We start from the raw sequence: 15547 nt of genomic DNA on the forward strand, positions 1-15547 counted from the left end.
TTTGAACCTCCATGTGCCTCACATTAATAGTAATTAACCCCTTAGTCAATGGACTACACATTGTGTTAGTGTGAGGTACATGATGGGGTTAATTACTATTTAGGCACATGGAGGTATAAAATTCATACCACGTGCTTCACATTAATAAGTGAAGGAAAGCAGTTTTAATATTTTCAGTGTACATATTATAAATGATGCTATAAATTTATTGTGAAGGTTATTACGGTCGCGACAATACCTAATGTGTGTATATTTTATGTATTGAGACTTATTTTATGGTTTATTGTAAAAACGGGTGTATTGTTTAAAAATACTTTATTTTTAACCCCTTAGGGACGCAGCCTAGTTTGGGCCTTAAGGCTCAGAGCCCATTTTTAAAATCGGACATATTTCACTTTATGTGGTAATTACGTCGGAATGCTTAAACCTATCCAAGCGATTCTGAGACTGTTTTCTCGTGACACATTGGGCTTTATGTTAGTGGTAAAAATTTGGACGATATATTCAGTATTTATAGGTCAAAAATTGCAAAATTTAGAGAAAAGTTATTAAAAAAAAAATAGCCTTTTTCAGAATTTAAATGCATCTGCTTGTAAAACAGATAACGGTTATACCACCCAAAATAGTTACTAGTTCACATTTACCATGTCTACTTTAGTTTGGCATAGTTTTTTTGAACATTATTTTATTATTCTTGGACGTTACAAGGCTTAGAATATAAACAGCAATTTCTCATATTTTGTAAAAAATTTCAAGAGCCTTTTAACCCCTTAGTGACCAGCCCATTTTAGGCCCTAATGACCAAGCTATTTTATTTGTTTTTCTATAGTCGCATTCAAAGAGCTATAACTTTTTTATTTTTTCGTCTACATAGCTGTATGAGGACTTGTTTTTTGCGGGATTAGTTGTACTCTTTAATAGCACCATTTTAGGGTACATAGAATTTTTTTTATTAACTTTTATTATCTTTTTTGGGGAGGGGGGGTTATAAAAAAAAAACTGGAATTCCACCATGGTTCTATGCGCTTTTAAATTGACGCCGTTCACTGTGCAGCGTAAATAACATGTTACCTTTATTCTATGGGTCGGTATGATTACGGCGATACCACATATGTAGAGGTTTTTTATGTTTTACGACTTTTGCACAATAAAAACACTTTTGAACTAAAATGATTTGTTTTTGCATTGTTGCTTTCCAAGAGCTGTCACTTTTTTATTTTTCCATCAATGTAGTGATTTTTTGGGCTTGTTTTCTGCGGGACGAGACGTAGTTTTGATCGGCACTATTTTGGGGTGCATGGGATTTATTGATTCATTTTTATTATGACTTTTTTGGGGGACAATTGAAAAAAATTGCAATTTCGCCATTGTTTTTTGCGTTTTTTTTTTACGGTGTTCACCTTGCGGTTTAAATGACATATTAACTTTATTAATGGAGTCATTACGGTCGCGGCGATACCATATATGTGTACTTTTATTTTATTTTTTACACTTGAACTAAATAAAACCACTTATGATGGGAAAAAATGGATTTAGTTTTTTACTGTAATTTTTATTAATAATCTTTATTTCACATTTATTATTTATTTCATTAGTCCCACTAGGGGACTTTACTGTGCGATCTTGAGATCGCTGCTGTAATGCTTTGGTATACTTCGTATACCAGAGCATTATTGCCTGTCAGTGTAAATCTGACAGGCAATTAGGACGTGCTTCCGGCACGTCCTAACAGGCATATGTCTAGGGCAGACCTGGGGGCTTTTATCAAGCCCCCGGCTGCCATGACACCCCATCGGAGACCCGCGATTGCATTTGTGGGCCGCCGATGGGTGACAGAGGGAGCTCACTCCATCTGTAAACAAGTTAAATGCCGCGGTCGCTATTGACGGCGGCATTTAACGGGTTAATCGGCCGCGATCGAAGTAAACTTCGATCGCGGGTGTTGGAGCAGGAGCCCAGCTGTCATCAGACAGCTGAGCCCCGGCTCCAGCCTGCACGGGTGACCCGTGCAGGACTTAGACTAGGCTCACGTGAAAAGGCGTCAGCCTAGCCTAAGGCCCCTTAGTGACGAACGTGAAAAGGAGTATTGTCGGTCACTATGGGCTTAAGGTACCTGTTCGGTTCCGAGTGGCTTTGAGGGGCCTATGTATTAGAAACCCCCATAAAACACCCAATTTTGAAAACTAGACCCCTCAAAGTATTCAAAACAGCATTTAGAAAGTTTATTTAACCCTTCAGGCATTTCATAGAAATTATAGAAAAGTAGAGGTGAAATTTGCAAATTTAATTTTGCTTGATGAATTTCAATTGTATTAAAAAAATTTCTGCAACACAGAAGGTTTTACCAGAGAAACACTACTAAATATGTATTGCCCAGATGCTGCCGTTTTTAGAAATGTCCCACATGTGGATCTAGTGCGCTCGTGGACTAAAACACAAGCTCCAGAAGCAAAGAAGCACCTAGTGCATTTTGAGGCCTCTTTTATTAGAATATATTTTAGGCAGCATGCCAGGTTGGAAGAGCTGTTCAGGTGCCAAAAAAGTGACCCCATTTCGGAAACTACACCCCTCAAGGAATTCATTTATGGTTGTTACCATTTTGACCCCACAGTTTTTACACAGCACGTGTTTGAATTGGGCGGTAAAATTAAAAAAATGAAATTTTTTCCAATATGATGTCATTTTTAAATCAAAATGTCTTATTTTTACAGGGAACAAAATACCCCATTTTGTTGCCCAATTTCTCCTGAATGCAGCAATACCCCATTTGTGGCGATAACCTGACGTTTGGTCCTATGGGACGGCTCAGAAGGGAAGGAGCGCTGTGTGTTCTTTGGAGTGCAGATTTTGCTGGATTGGTTTTCAGGTGCCATGTCACATTTGCAGAGCCCCAGAGAAATGGAAACCCACCAGAAGTGACCCCATTTTAGAAACTACACCTCTCAAAGAATTCATTTATGGGTAATGTGACCATTTAGACCCCATAGTTTCTTCACAGAACTTATTTGAATTGGGCTGGGAATTAAAAAAAAAACAATAAAAAATTCCAATAATATGTAGTTTTAGCTCAAAAATTTTTATTTTCACAAGAAATAAAAAAAAAACATTTTGTTGCCCAATTTGTCCTGAGTGCGGCAATACCCCATTTGTGGTGATAAACTGCCGTTTGAGCCCATGGGAGGGCTCAGAAGGAAAGGACCACCATATGGCCAACTGGGGATTTTCTGGTGCTAAGTCATGTATACCAGTACAGATGAAATCCCGAAGTGACACTTCTTAAAGAGGCTCTGTCACCAGATTTTGCAACCCCTATCTGCTATTGCAGCAGATAGGCGCTGCAATGTAGATTACAGTAACGTTTTTATTTTTAAAAAACGAGCATTTTTGGCCAAGTTATGGCCATTTTTGTATTTATGCAAATGAGGCTTGCAAAAGTACAACTGGGCGTGTATTATGTGCGTACATCGGGGCGTGTTTACTACTTTTACTAGCTGGGCGTTCTGATGAGAAGTATCATCCACTTCTCTTCAGAACGCCCAGCTTCTGGCAGTGCAGACACAGCCGTGTTCTCGAGAGATCACGCTGTGTCGTCACTCACAGGTCCTGCATCGTGTCAGACGAGCCGGCACCAGAGGCTACAGATGATTCTGCAGCAGCATCGGCGTTTGCAGGTAAATCGATGTAGCTACTTACCTGCAAACGCTGATGCTGCTGCAGAATCAACTGTAGCCTCTGGTGCCTATGTGGCCGACACGATGCAGGACCTGTGAGTGACGTCACAGATCTGCACTGCCAGAAGCTGGGCGTTCTGAAGAGAAGTGGATGATACTTATCAGAACGCCCAGCTAGTAAAAGTAGTAAATATGCCCCGATGTACGCACATAATACACGCCCAGTTGTACTTTTACTTTTCAACACGCCCAGTTGTACTTTTGCAAGCCTCATTTGCATAAATACAAAAATGGCCATAACTAGGCCAAAAATGCTCGTTTTTTTAAAATAAAAACGTTACTGTAATCTACATTGCAGCGCCTATCTGCTGCAATAGCAGATAGGAGTTGCAAAATCTGGTGACAGAGCCTCTAAGGCATTCATCTAGAGGTGTAGGGAGCATTTTGACCGGAGGCCAACTGTAATGTGGGTTCTCCTGGGTACGGCAATACCCTCAAAGTGGCTGTTATCTGCTGCCTGGGCACACGGCAGGGCTCAGAAGGGAAAGACGAGGGGGGATAAGCTGTGCGGAGTGCATTAGGGTAAGTAAAACTGGGGTAGGTTAAAAATCAAGGGCTGCATGATAAATTTTAAAACACTATCATACAGAGCCCTGGATTTTCAGGACACGTGTCACTGATATATTGTGTCCTCCCTTATCCCCCTCTTATAGCAGACTTTGCACCTCTTGACTTTTTCCCTTCTTGCCAGTTTGGGGAACTTCTCCTGGAAAGTGTTGCCCTAGTACAATGAGTGTGGCCTCGCGGCCAGAAGTACTGGGTGCCCCACCCTTCTTGGTCCAGGATGCAGTCTGGTTTGGGGATCTATGTACTGGCACCTCATACAGGTACATGGGTACTGGTGTGGCATCTATCTTGTACGTGACACAATATGTTGCTGCTAGATTGTGCCCTGCTCTCACCCCTTCTTGTTTGCCCAAGCAGAGTCTTGGGGAGGCCTCTCTTGTTTCTTCTAGCAGTGCCACATGCCTCAGGACTTCTGGAAGCGAGGCACTTAAAGAGTGGGACGCTGGTATAAAAATTATATGCGGGCTCCCGGGCAATACACGGTCCGTAAAAACAACGGTCGTGTGCATGGCCCATAGAAATGAATGGGGCCGCAATTCTCCCGTGTATTTTTGGGGGAATTGCGGCCGCAAAAGAACGTTCGTGTGCATGAGGCCTTACTGGGAGCTAATGCAAAAATTGTGTGGGATTTGGTGCAGCCACTCCTGAACCAGGGTTACCACTTCTCGGCCGTGCACATGGCTACGGTCGCGTGCATGAGGCCTAAGGGGGGCATTCTGGGGGCTGAACACTGGTATCCTTCCCTTCATATATCCTAAATTTGTACGTATACCTTGATGCACTCTCCACAGCTTATACATCTTCACTCCATACCTTGCCCTCTTACCCGGCAGGTACTCGCGGAATTGAAGCCTCCCTTTAACCCCTTTAGGCCACAGCCTGTTTTGGCCTTGTGGACACAGATGATTTTCTCAAATCTGACATGTGTCACCTTATGTGGTAATAACTCCGGAATGCTTTTACCTGTCCAAGTGATTCTGAGTGTTTTCTCGTGACATTGTATTTTATGTTAGCAAAAAAATTGTCGATAAATTCAATATTTATTTGTGAAAAACTTCACATTTTAGCAAAAATTAGAATTTTTCTAAATTTAAAAGTATTTGTTTGTAAAATTGATCGTAATACCACACAAAATAGTTACTAGTTAACATATGTCTACTTTATGTTTGCATCATTTTTTTTCACGTACTTTTATTTTTCTAGGACGTTACAAGGCTTAGAACTTTAGCAGCAATTTCTCATATTTTCAATAAAATTTCAATAGGCCATTTTAACCCTTTAGACGTTTCACAGGAATTAAGGCAAAGTAGAGGTGAAATTAACAAATTTCATTTTTTTTGCTGAAATTCAATTCTAATAAAAAAAAATCTGTAACAGAAGGTATTACCAGAGAAACACAACTCAATATTTATTGCCCAGATTCTGCAGATTTTAGAAATATCCAACATGTGGCCCTAGTGTCCTAATGGACTGAAACACAGGCCGCAGAAGCAAAGGAGCACCTACTGGATTTTGGGGCCTCCTTTTTTTAGGAATATATTTTAGGCACCATGTCAGGTTTGAGGTCTTGTGGTACCAAAACAGTCGAAACCCCCAAAAAGTGACCCCATTTTGGAAACTACACCCCTCAAGGCATTTTTCTAGGGGTATCGTTAGCATTTTGACCCCACAGTTTTTTTGCAGAATTTAGTGGAATTAGTCTGTGAAGATGAAAATCACCTATTTTTCTGTGGAAACATAGAATTTTCTCATTTTTACAAGGAATAAAGGAGAAAAAGCTGCCCAACATTTGTAAAGCAATATCTCCCGATTACGGCAATACCCCATATGTGGTTGTAAACTGATGTTTGGACCCACAGCAGGGCTCAGGAGGCAAGGAGCGCCTTTTGGATTTTGGAGCGCAGATTTTGCTGGATTGGTTTTTAGTGCCATGTCGGGTTTGCAACGCCCCGGAGGGACCAAAACAGTGGAAACCCCCCAAAAGTTACCCTATTTTGGAATCTACACCCTCAAGGAATTTTTCTAGGGGTATAGCGAGCATTTTGGCCCCTCAGGATCTTTTTTTTAGAGCTAAGGTGACCAAAAAAACAGCGATTTTGGCGCTTTCAATTCTTTATTTATTACAGCGTTCACCGTGCGCAATTAATTACGTTTTAATTTATTCTGCCGGTCGGTACGATTACACCGATACCATATGTGTATAGTTTCTCTTAAGCTTTGCGGCGTTTGCACAATAAAATTACGTTTCTATAAAATAATTTATTTTCTGAGACACGCTATTCTGAGCCATAACTTTTTTTATTTTTTCGTCAAAAAAGCTGCGGGAGGTCTTGTTTTTTGCAGGACGGGTTGTAGTTTTTATTGGTAAATGCGGTAAATGCGACTTTTTGATCACTTTTTATTGTATATCTTGGGAGGGGCGGTGACCAAAAAATAGCGATGCTGACAGTTTTCAGTTTATTTTGTTTGCGGCGTTCACCGTGCGAAAAAATGAACATTATAGTTTCATAGTTTGGGTCGTTACGAACACTGTGATACCAAATATGTGTACCTTTTTTTTTAACGTTTTCATTTTTTCCCGATAACAAATGACTTATTATAGGAAAACAAAACCTTTTATTTTTACACTTTTATAAAACATTTTTATTAACTTTATTTTACTTTTTACACTTTCTTTTTTTGACCTGCAGCTCTGATCGCTGCTAGAATACATCACACTACCTAGGTAGTGTAATGTACTCCAACTGTCAGTGTGACGTCAGTCACTGACAGTTGGTCTACGAGGATCAGCCTCTGCTGATCCTCATAGGCTGACATACATGGCAGACTTGGGGGCCGTTGTTTGGCCCCCGGGTGCCATCACAAGCATCAGAAGCCCCAAGGATTGCATGGGGCTGCTGATGCGCAACAAACCCGCTACATGCGGAGATCGCAATCGAGCATATAACTGGTTAATTGCCGAAATCAGCGGTCATGAGCCGCTGATCGGCAACACTGGAGTGTCAGCTGATCTCCAAGTTCCCGATGCACACAGTCGCCGACAGTGTGCCATCGGGAACGCCAGTGACTTCCCGTCACTCAGCCGAAGGTTGGTCCTGATGGGCTTCCGTCCATGTCAGACCCGGAAGCCATTGTTTGGGTTTCCGTTTGCCATAGTAACTATCGGCAAACCCCACGATTTTGGACCGGGGTCTGCCAATATGTTAGAAACCCCCAAAATTCGGCGATTGCACCTGATCTCCGAATTTAAAGAGTTAATTCGCCGAAACCAGCGGCAAAGGACCGCTGGTCGGCAAGAGTGGAGTGTCAGCTGTCGGCGACAGCTGACCTCCCGGTTCCCGGTGCACACTGTCGCCCACAGTGTGCACCGGGAAAAACTCAGTAACTGTACGTCCTCGTGCGGGAAGTAAGCTCCCGCGACGACTGACAGTTACATCCCAATTCAGAAACTAGACCCCTCAAAGTATTCACTACAGCATTTAGAAAGTTTATGAACCCTTTAGGTGTTTCACAGGTATTTAGAGCAAAGTAGAGGTGAAATTTACATATTTATTTATTTTTCTCAGAAAATCCTTTTTATACCATTTTTTTTCTATAACACAAGGTTTTACCAGAGAAACGCAACTTAATACTTATTGCCCAGATTTTGCCGTTTTGAGAAATATCCCACGTGGCGCTAGTGCGATTATGGACTGAAGCACCGGCCTCCGAAGCAAAGGAGCACCTAGTGGCTTTTGAGGCCTCCTTTTTATTAGGCACCATGTCTGGTTTGAAGAGGTCTTGTGGTGCCAAAACAGTGTAAAACCCCCAAAAGTTACCCCATTTTGGAAACTAGACCCCTTGAGGAATTCATTGTTGTTTTCTTGGGGTGAATGCGGCTTTTTGATCAGTTTTTATTCCATTTTTAGGTGGCGTGGTGACTAAAAAACAGCAATTCTACTATTGTCATTTTGTTCTATTTTTTTTACAGTGTTCACCGTGCGCTATAAATGACATTCACTTTATTCTGCGGGGCGATACGATTATGGCGATACCCTGTTTATAGTTTTAGTCTTATGGCGTTTGCACAATAAAAATACATGTTGTAAAAAAATCATTCACTTTTTGTGTTACCTTATTCTAAGAGCCAGAACTTTTTTATTTTTCCATCAAGAAAGCCGTGCGAGGACTTATTTTTTGCGTAACGAACTGTAGATTCTGTACCATTTTTAGGTAAATGCGACTTTTTGATCTCTTTTTATTCCATTTTTTGGGAGGTGAAGTGACCAAACAATTGTGATTCTGGTATGGTTTATTATTCTCTTTTACGGCGTTCACCGCGCGGGATAAATAACGAAATAATTTTGTAGTTCAGGCTGTTACGGACGCGGCGATACCAATTATGTATAGTTTATTTATATATTTTTATTAATAATTAAGGACTGATAAGGGGAAAAGGGGGACTTTTACTTTTATCACTTTTAAAACTTATGTTCTTATTTTTACACATCTTTTTTTCACATTATTACTTTGTCCCACTAGGGGACTTGAGGGCAGGAGGCCCTGATCGCTATTCTGCGTAGTGCAGTGTATTAGAGCTGTCAGCTACTCACTGACAGCAGGCATAGTGGGTCCTGGCTTCCGTCCATGGCATAGCCTGACGCCATTGTAAGGCGTCCAGTTGCCATGGTCACCATCGCCAGTCGCTATCGTGTAACAGGCTGGCGATGGCAGCTTAACCCCTAAAAATCTGCGATCCCTATTGAACGCGGCTTTCAAGGGGTTAATCAGCGGGAACACAGCGATCGGTCCCAGCTGCAGTAGCTGCGGCAGCTGCTGTACGAGACAGCAGCTGTCACAGCTCCTGTATGTGTCGGGAGGACGGCCGAAACAGCCGTTACTCCCGAGACGTACTATTAGGTCATGGAGCGCGAACGATACAGCTACCATAACCTAATAGTATGTCCAGGAGCGGGAAGGGGTTAAACTTTAAGGCCCTGTTCACCTAGAGTTTTAGGACACATTTTTTGCAGCGGAAACCATGGCAAAAGACGCCCAAAATTGCCTCCCTTTAAATTCAATGGGAGGTGGAGGCGAATTTATGCCGCGAGCAGAAAAAAACACACGTGAAAATAAAGTGACATGTCCCATCTTGGTGTGTGGCTTTGATACATCATTTAGACTTCACAATGAGCGTGATACATTGTTAAATTGAATACATGTACACAATCGCTTGGACCATTAGTTGCATGGACCTTTTTTAACTCCTTCCTGACATTTGACGTATCCATACAAAGCGGGCGTCGGCTGTATGTTACAGCCAACACTTCAGAGTAACGAGCGGGATCCCACTCGTTAAATGCCACAGTCAATAGCGACCGCAGCATTTAAATCGTTAGAAAGAGGGGGAGACCCCCTCTAACAGCTCATCGCGCCCCCCGCAATGCAATCGCAGGGTGGCAATGGTTGCTATGGCTGCCTGGGGGCCTAATGAAGGCCCCGAGGTCCGCCATCTTTGAGCTGCTATTAAGCCTGTCAGAACCACTATATACTACTATACATTAGTTATGCTGTATATCTACAAGCAATCTAAGATCGCTGGTTAAGTCCCATAGGGGGACTAATAAAAAGAAAAAAGTAAAAATTTGTATAATAAAGTTTTTGTAAAAAATAAATAAAAAATAAATTAAATGGTCAAAAACACCCCCTTTTTCCCCCCTGGAGCATAGTGAAAAAAATAGACAATTGATATCGCCGCATCCGTAAAAGTCTGAACTATTACAATATATCATTATTTAACCCGCACGGTGAACACCGTAAAAAAATAAAAATATAAACGCCAGAATCTCTATTTTTTGGTCACCTCATCTCCCACAAAAAAATGAAATAAAAAGTGATCAAAACGTCACATGTACTCCAAAATGTCATTATTAAAAACTAAAGCTTACCCTGCAAAAAAGAACCCCTAAGGCATGAGGCCTTAGGGTATGTTCAAACTAGACTAACAACGTCTGAAAATACGGAGTGGCTTTCAAGGGAAAACTGCTCCTGATTTTCAGACGTTTAGGCCAAGTTCACACGAGTTTTTTGACTAGTTTTTTTACGTGGAAACCGCGCCAAAAGGCTCGTCAAAAACTGCCCGAAAATGCCTCCCGTCGATTTCAATGGGAGGGGGGGGGGGCGGTTTTCTCCCGCGAGCGGTAGCGACATGCCCTATATTCAGGCGTTTCCGCCTCTGACCTCCCATTGACTTCAGTGGGAGGCTGAGAAAGTGTGTTTCGCGGCGTTTTATGCAAGCAGCGAAAATCGGCGTGCAGGGAGAGGAAAATCTTCCTCAAACTACCAAACAGAATAGCAAAAAAGTGTGTGAACATAGCCTAAGACACTCGCGAATTAAAAAACAGCCCATCGGAACAGAACGCCGTTTTTTCCGTTGCAATCAATCGCCACAGGTTTGGAGGCGTTCTGATTCCGATTTTTCGGCCGTTTATGGCCCGAAAAACTGCCGAAAATGAGCCGTGTGAACATACCCATACCACTTAATCGACGCAAAAATAAGAAAGTTATTGCACTCAGAATATGGCGACAGTAAAAAATTTTTTTTACACTTAGGTTTTTACTTGTAAAAGTAGTTAAAATATATATATATATATATATATATATATATATATATATATATATATATATATATATTTGGCATTGTCGCAATCGTGTTGTCCCACAGAATAAGGCTAACATGTTTTAATTGCAGTGAATTCTGTAAAAACAAAGCGCAAAGACCAGGGAGGAATCGCTGTTTTTCTCATTTTGTACCCCACAAATAATTTTTTCCCATTTCCTATTACATTATATGGCATAATAAATGGGGCTACGAAAAACTACAAGTCGTCCCGCAAAAATCAAGCCCTCATAGTACTATATCGACAGAAAAATAAAGACGTTATGGGTTTTGGAAAATAGGTAAGTAAAAACCGAAAATCTGAAAAACAGCTGCGGCGGGAAGGGGTTAATCCCAGTTTGTTCTTGAATACAATGAAAAGTTGCGCTTTATAATTATAATGATCCGTTCGGTACCGGGGAAACAAGGGTTTATTCTTTTGCCAACGGCAACTTGGTTTTTTGCTCAAATTCAGCGCATCGGCTACCTGGGTCCATTGATTCTTCGTGCACGCTTTAATGCAATTTGCTCCAAAACCGCGCAATATTGTAGCAAAAAACGTCACGGTCTTGGCGCAAATTGCATCAAAAGCGAGGTGAAGCAGGCTGTTGGGAAGGAGTTTTGTTTCACCATTAGGCTAGGCTTTCAGGTCACTGTAAAAATGTGCAGTTTAAAGCAATTTGCGCCAAAACAACGCCATTTTTTGCCGCGATTTCCGCAACATCGCGGCCAAACGACTCGGTTTTGCCACGATTTTCGGTAAAAAATGCTTTTATACCACAACGTGAGAACCAAACTCTATGTAAAGTTAACGTTACTATTGCAGTTCCGCTACTAAATGTGTAACTGAGCGAACATAAAACATTAAAAAACAGATTGTAATCAGCACTAACGTATAAATTACAGGTACAGATTAAACACGGCAACAGATACAAACAGAGCAATGAAATGGGCATCACGTGCAGATCGCTGCCTGCACATGGAGGGGCACAAACCAACATGGCGTTATTTACATTATCCTGCAAGGCTCCTCCACATCTTCTGCTCACACTGGACCGAAAACCACACGAGCTGTGCGCCGAGCAGCTGTATTTATATCGTCTTAATGAGTTGCCACGCCCCCACCCCCGCCCGCCCGCTGGAGCTGTAATCAGAAACACCCTTTCATTGCTGAACGCATTTTAAAACCCATGCTAAATCAGATAAGGCTATGTTCACACGCGAGTCAAAAACGGCTGAAAATTACGGAGCTGTGCCACTGATTTTCAGCCGTTTTTGAAGCTGCATGTTCACACTGAGTTTTTGCCGCGGCAAATACCAGGGGAAAACATGCCCGAAATTGCCTCCTATTGATTTCAATGGGAGGTGGACATGGTTTTTGGCGCTGTTCACACTGAGCTTTTTGCAGGCAGAAAATTCTGCCTCAAAAATCAGTCTGGAATTTTGAGACAGATTTTGATCTGCCTGCAAGCTGTTTGCCGCGTTTTTCGCTTGCGTCCATCGAGCACCGCGGGCAAAAACGCAGCTAAAAATGCTTTCTCTGCCTTCCATTGATGTCAATGGGAGGTCAGAGACGTAAGCGGCCAAAGATAGGGCATGTCGCTTCTTTTTCCCGTTTTTTTGCATGTTTTCCGACGCGGTTTCCGCGTCAAAAAACGTGTCAAAAAACTCAGTGTGAACAGGGCCAAAGTAGCAACATGCCTCAAAAACCTCATTGAAATCAATGGGAGACGGTTATAAACGCGTTTTTTTGCCACGTTTTTTGACACGTTTTCTGTAAAAAAAACGCTCGCGGTTATTCCCTGTCTGTTGAAGAAATAGCTAAAAAAGAGCCTAGAAAAACGCGCCAAAAAAACGCAGCAAAAAACGTGTGTGATCCAAACCACTTAAAAAAAACGGAGCTGATTTTTCCAGGCAGAATTTTCTGCCTGCAATAAATTTGAAGGTTTTTTCTAGGCGTTTTTTTTAGGCGTTTTCTATTGACACAATGAAAAACAGCTCCAAAAGCGGCTCCAGAAGTGACATGCTCCTTCTTTTTACGAAACGCCGTTTTTCACATTGAATTTAATGGGCAGATGTTTGTAGGCGTTTTGCTACAATTTTTAAAGGCGTATTTTGGGGCGTTTACAATCCAAAATGCTCTGAAAACATAGCACGTGAACACATCCTCAGGGTGCATTTAGATGAGACGTTTTTGGCTGCGTGGTAAAAAAAAGACATAAAAAAAATCACACAAATAAAAAAGACCACGCAGTTTTACCATGAATTGATGCGGTTTACGAACCGGTTTTCGCCTGCGCGTTTTTTACAGGTAAAACAAATTTAGGCCTAGTTCACACTACTTGCTTCACGAATTTTAAGGCAAATTCTGAATTGACATTATGACGCTTTTTTTTCATATTTTTTGTGGCGTTTTTTGGCCGCCCTTAAAAGTAATGCAAAAAACGCCGCAATAAAAACGCCCAAATGAGCGCTGCAAGTTCCTGTGCCTCCCATTGATTTCAATGGGATGTTAGAGGCGGAAACCACTCAAAGAAGGAGCATGCCGCTTTTTTTCGGCGAGAGTCCGTAAGCCTCGCAGGAGGAAAAAACGCCTCTGCCTCCCATTGAAATTAATGGGGGACGATTCAGGGTGCTTTTTGGCACGGATTCCGGAGCAGTTTCCAAGTCAAAATCCAAGCCAAAACACTCACACAGTGTGAAACTACCCTTTTTTTACAAGTTTCAGCTGTAAAAACCACAGTGGCGAAAACCGCATATAAAACCGCAGCAAACTGCCGTATAACCGTGTGCGGATTTTTTTATATTTGCGTGCGTTTTTTCCATGTGGCCAAAAATCACTCTTGTAAACGTACCCTTTCCCGTAAGGCATCATGTTGTTTTCCTCAGTGTCTTATCCGAGTTTAGAATACTGAACCATTATTTCTGTACCATTCATTCATTTTGCGCGGTCGTGGCAGAAAAAACTATATTTGACCGCACCTTTTGAACCCAGTCATACGGTCCATTCACACTTTGCGGTTAAGGTGTGGTTAGAGCCGCCTTAAAAAATGCATCCGAAAAGCCCATGCCTTTTTGGTGCAATTTGGTGCGTTTTTCGATGATGTTGCAGTAAAAAACGCAACAAAATGCAGTAAAAATGCATGCGGCTTTCAGATGTACCTCAACCGCCACGTGTGAATAGACTCTTAGGCCACACGCACACCATACGTATTACGTGTGGATTTGGCGTGCTGATTTTCCTGCAGCACATCCACAGCATAATATAGCACCAGCAAAGTAACTGAGATTCCAAGTAAACTCATCTACACGTTGCAGAATTTTCCCGAACGTAAATTGACCTGCGGTGCGTATTTTAAAATCTGCACCGTCAATTTATCTTGCATTTCTGTCCCAGAATTGTATCTGACAAGTTTATAAAAGAATGCACCACAACACACGGCATAAAATCTGCACCTGTTTCCGCATCAAAATGGAAAGAACGCACCTAAAAACGCATCAGAAAACGCATTATTACACGCGGATTTTACCTGCGGAATTATCTGCGTTTACGGTATGTGTGGTTTACGCAACGTGTACATTTAGCTTTAGGCCTGATTTACACGAGCGTGTGCGTTTTGCGCGCGCAAAAAACGCAGCGTTTTGCGTGCGCAAAAGGCACTTGACAGCTGCGTGTGTCATCCGTGTATGATGCGCGGCTGCGTGATTTTCACGCAGCCGCCATCATAGAGATGAGGCTAGTCGACGTCAGTCACTGTCCATGGTGCTGGAAGAGTTAACTGATTGGCAGCAACTCTTTCAGCACCCTCTACAGTGCATGCCGATCACCATAGCGAGCAACCTGTTTAAAAAAAAAAGAGGTTCGTACTTACCGAGAACTTCCCGGCCGTTGCCTTGGTAACGCGTCCTTGGTGACGCGTCCTTGGTGACGCGCCTCTCTTGACATCTGGCCCCACCTCCCTGGATGACTCAGCAGTCCATGTGACCGCTGCAGCCTGTGCTTGGCTTGTGATTGGCTGCAGCTGTCACTTGGACTGAATTGTCATCCCGGGAGGTCAGACTGGAGGAAGACGCCGGGAGTTATCTGTAAGTCAGAACTTTTTTTTTTTTACACGTTCACGTATATTGGAATCGGAAGTCACTGTCCATGGTGCTGAAACAGTTTAAACTCTTTCAGCACCCTGCACAGTGACTGTCTCCTGCCGGGTTCGGTCAAAACTAGTTCGGCCGAACCCGGTAAAGTTCGGTTCGCTCATGTCTAAGACACTCCGTTCGGATATTTGTAAACAGAAAAGCACGTGGTGCTTTTCTGTTTACATTCAGTTTGACAGCTCTTGCGCGAATCACGCAGTTCGCACGGAAGTGCTTCCGTGCGACCTTCGTGGTTTTCACGCACCCATTGACTTCAATGGGTGCGTGATGCGCGAAAAACGCAGAATTATAGAACATGTCGTGAGGTTTTTTCAGCGCACTCACGCTGAGCAAAACTCACGGACCGTCTGCATGCCCCCATAGACTTGTATAGGTTCGTGCGACCCGCGTGAAAAGCACGCGCGTCGCACGGACGTATATCACGTTCGTGTAAATGAGGCCTTAGAGGAAGAGTACCTTT

The 15547-nt window shown here is 42.4% G+C and overlaps 1 long non-coding RNA gene across 6 annotated transcripts in view; it reads right to left on the reverse strand.

Annotated features, from left to right (window-relative positions):
* The window catches only part of LOC142761209 (uncharacterized), a 33156-nt gene extending 21123 nt beyond the window's left edge, over positions 1-12033 (reverse strand). For 5 of the 6 annotated variants that reach the window (XR_012883554.1, XR_012883556.1, XR_012883551.1 and 2 more), the window contains exon 1: positions 11949-12026. This is a non-coding gene — a long non-coding RNA (uncharacterized LOC142761209). Of the gene's footprint in view, positions 1-11948 lie in introns of all 6 variants that reach the window. The other variant, XR_012883553.1, reaches the window with a different exon arrangement.
* Between the last annotated feature and the right edge of the window lie 3514 nt (positions 12034-15547).

The sequence above is a fragment of the Rhinoderma darwinii genome, chromosome 4, assembly GCF_050947455.1.
Source record: "Rhinoderma darwinii isolate aRhiDar2 chromosome 4, aRhiDar2.hap1, whole genome shotgun sequence".
Lineage (NCBI taxonomy): Eukaryota > Metazoa > Chordata > Amphibia > Anura > Rhinodermatidae > Rhinoderma > Rhinoderma darwinii.